The sequence below is a fragment of the Nycticebus coucang genome, chromosome 16 (genome assembly GCF_027406575.1).
Source record: "Nycticebus coucang isolate mNycCou1 chromosome 16, mNycCou1.pri, whole genome shotgun sequence".
Taxonomy (NCBI): Eukaryota; Metazoa; Chordata; class Mammalia; order Primates; family Lorisidae; genus Nycticebus; species Nycticebus coucang.
The window spans coordinates 75,502,580-75,506,408 of NC_069795.1; the positions used below are offsets into that span (position 1 = coordinate 75,502,580).

At 45.7% G+C, this 3,829-nt stretch overlaps 1 non-coding gene across 1 annotated transcript; it reads left to right on the top strand.

Moving 5' to 3' along the window:
• The first annotated feature begins 669 nt into the window (after positions 1-669).
• On the top strand, positions 670-731 carry LOC128568256 (U7 small nuclear RNA). The gene has a single exon (XR_008375074.1). It is a non-coding gene; the product is annotated as a U7 small nuclear RNA (small nuclear RNA).
• The last annotated feature ends 3,098 nt before the right edge of the window (positions 732-3,829 follow it).

A 3,829-nucleotide genomic window follows, 5' to 3' on the forward strand; every position in this document is an offset into this window, starting at 1 on the left:
AGGTTCTTATAGTTGGCACAAACTGGCTTTAAGGTAGGTCTGGCAGGAGACTGGGCCAGATGGTTATAATAGTTCCCATAGCTACATTCTTTTAGCAATGAGGGCCAAGAAGAGAGGCATTTGTTTTACGTATCCATGAGAAGAGGTTTCTTACCTAAGTGCCGCTTGGTTTCAGGTAAAGGAGGTTCCAGCCATATCTTCCCCACCTATACCTATGACATGCTTTCATATTACTTGTGTATAGTCTAAGAAGGGAGGAAAGAGACGTCAAAACAGATCTACCACTACATGTTTAAGGCACTGCTTATGGGCTAGGAGTGGTGGCTCGTGCCTGTAATCCTAGCTCTCTGGGAGGCCAAGACAGGTGGACTGCTTGAGGTCAGGAGTTTGAGACCAGCCTGAGCAAAAGCAAGACTCTGTGACAACTAAACAGAAAAACTAGCCTAGTGTTGGGGGTTGGGGTGCCTGTAGTCCCAGTTACTCGGGAGGCTGACACAAAAGGATCACCTGAGCCCAAGAGTTTGAGGTTGCTGTGAGCTATGATGCCAGAGCACTCTACGCAGGGTGACAGAGTGAGACTCTGTCCCTAAAAAAAAAAAATCCTGTTAGCCATGCCAAGAATACTAAAAAATCTTATTAACCATGTCAAGAAGATGGTCATCATATTTTTAGTGTTATAGCTCTTTTAGAATTTGTCTAGCAGGTTTTCTGGTCTCCACTGGAAGACACACACACACACATACATACACACGAAAAGAAAAAAGAAAAAGTCATCTTTTAATTCCAGCTATTGGGGAGGCTGAGGCAGGAGGATTGCTCGAGGTTAGGAGCTTGTAAATAGCCATTCTATGTCAGCCTGGGTAACACAGAAACATCCCATCTCTAAAAAAGAATAAAATAAAAACAAAGAAGTCGGATGGCGCCTGTAGCTCACTGGGTAAGGCGCCGGCCCCATATACCAAGGGTGGCGGGTTCAAACCTGGCCCCGGTCAAACTGCAACAAAAAATAGCCAGAGGTTGTGGCAGGCGCCTGTAGTCCCAGCTACTTGGGAAGCTGAGGTAAGAGAATCGCTTAAGCCCAAGAGTTTGAAGAGCTGTACGCCACAGCACTCTACTGAGGGCAACATAGTGAGACTCTGTCTCGAGAAAAAAAAAAGAGTTCATGTTGCTTGTGCCGAGTTATTGCTGGAGCCTTCTAAGTAGTCCTCCACTGTTGTTCTTTCCCTTTATAATCATTCTCACTGCTTTGTCAGTGATCTATTAAAATGCAAATAGGATTGTGGCATTTCTAGGCCTCAGGGGTTTTTACCGTTTGTTCCTTATTGTTTATTCATCACATTCCAAGCTCCTAGGTGTGTAACAGCCCTTCACCATCTATCTCTGCTCTCTCTGCAGCCTCAATCCCCCATCCGCCTACTCTGATTTCCTATCCCAAGTTACTCTCTCCATCCTCAAGGTGTCAGCTTCTCAGCTATATGGCTTTGCACTTGCCTTGCTTTCTGCTTTCAATACCTTCTTTCTCCTCCAAAACCAAACTCGAGCATTACTGTCCCTTTGTACTCCCCTAAAAGTTAAGCCCACACTGGTGTATTCCAACAGCCCCTCTGGGCTTTGCACACCTGCATGAAGTTGTCTATATTCCTGCTTCATCCACCTGTCTCTCCACTGGAATGTGTGTTCTCAGGAGCTGAGAGGTGTATTCATCTCTGTATCCCCCACTGGGGCACAGACCCTATCGGATGCTAAATGTTAAAGGAATAAAGTGAACTTAAACTATATTTCACACATATAAAAACGCTGGGTTGGCAGAACCGAGGTCCCCTGCAAAATATTCAGTTCCAGGCTCAAAACCTCTCAGTGATGGCCTGGCCCTGCTCACAAAGCCCATCTGTGGTCCTCAGCTCCAAGATGTCTTCTGCCTTGAAAGGCTTCAGCGGGGACATCCTGTATCTTGGAGGAATCAGAACCATCTCAGGATTTGATCGCATAGTCCAAGCTGGCACACAAAGGAGGTCTCTGTTGTATAAATCTAACCATTTTAAAATATGCAAATGTTCTAAATGTTGACAATGAACTCCTCTAGGATGCTTTATCTGCATATGTATGTGAACTTACCTCAGGAATAATTGTACAAGCTGACCAAAGCACTGACCCTCTGGGAACCACAACACTTCTTGTACAGTCTCTGCAGTGCTGCTGTCCCCAACCCCCAGGTTCAGTGACCTGTTAGGAACTGGGCCACGTAGCATCACCACCTGAACTCCATCTCCTGTCCCATTCTCCTCTGGTCCATGGAAAAATTGTCTTCCATGAAACCAGTCATGGAAGGTGCCAAAAAGTTTCTAGTCTGTGACCGATTAGGAACTGGGCCACACAGCAGGGGGCGAGCAGCAGGCAAGTGCGGGAAGCTTCATCTGTATTTACAGCCACTCCTCATTGCTTCCAGCACCACCTGAGCTCCTGTCCCATCCTTCCCCCATCCATGGAAAAATTATCTTCCGTGGGCAGCGCCTGTGGCTCAGTGAGTAGGGCGCCGGCCCCATATACCGAGGGTGGTGGGTTCAAACCCAGCCCTGGCTGAACTGCAACAAAAAAATAGCCGGGCGTTGTGGCAGGCACCTGTAGTCCCAGCTGCTCAGGAGGCTGAGGCAGGAGAATCACATAAGCCCAAGAGCTGGAGGTTGCTGTGAGCCGTGTGACGCCACGGTACTCTACCAAGGGCAGTAAAGTGAGACTCTGTCTCTACAAAAAAAAAAAAAAAAAGAAAAATTAACTTCCATGAAACTGGCCTCTGGTGACAAAAATGTTGGGGAGTGCTGCTATAGTGCACTTCCAATTACTCCTCTACAACCCAACCAGAAAGTAAGCCTCATAGGCTCAGCGTCTGTAGTTCAAGCGGCTACGGAGCCAGCCACATACACCGGAGCTGGCGGGTGTGAATCCAGCCCAGGTCTGTCAAACAACAATGATGATAACTACAACCAAAAAAAAAAGTAAAGAAATAGCTGGGCTTTGTGGTGGGTGCCTGTAGTCCCAGCTACTTGGGAGGCTGAAGCAAGAGAATTGCTTAAGCCCAAGGAGTTGGAGGTTGCTGTGAACTGTGATGCCATGGGCAACCACTTGAGACTCTGTCTCAAAAAAAAAAAAAAAAAGAAAGAAGGAAGGAAAAGAAAGAGAGAGAGAGAGAGAGAAAGGAAAGAAAGAAAGAAAGAAAGAAAGAAAGAGAGAGAGAGAAAGAGAGAGAAAGAGAGAGAGAGAGAGAGAGAGAGAGAGAGAGAGAGAGAGAAAGAAAGAAAGAAAGAAAGAAAGAAAGAAAGAAAGAAAGAAAGAAAGAAAGAAAGAAAGAAAGAAAGAAAGAAAGAAAGAAAGAAAGAAAGAAAGAAAGAAAGAAAGAAAGAAAGAAAGAAAGAAAGAAAGAAAGAGAGAAAGAACGAACGAACCAGGGCAGGTAGGCCTCTTTTGTCTATAATAATTGATACATAGAAGCCAGGTGCAGTGGCTCAAGCCTGTAATCCTAGCACTCTGGGAGAGTAAGGCGGGTGGATTGCTTGAGCTCACCAGTTCCAGATCAACCTGAGCAAACCAGGGGTCCTCAAACTTTTTAAACAGGGAGTCAGTTCACTGTCTCTTAGACCGTTGGAGGGCCGGACTATAGTTTTAAAAAAAAAACTATGAACAAATTCCTATGCACACTGCACATATCTTATTTTGAAGTAAAAGAAGAAAACAGGAACAAACACAATCACACTGCTCATGTGGCTTGCGGGCCGTAGTTTGAGAACCCCTGAAAAAATAGAAAAACTAAGGCAAGGCTCAGCGCTCATAGCTC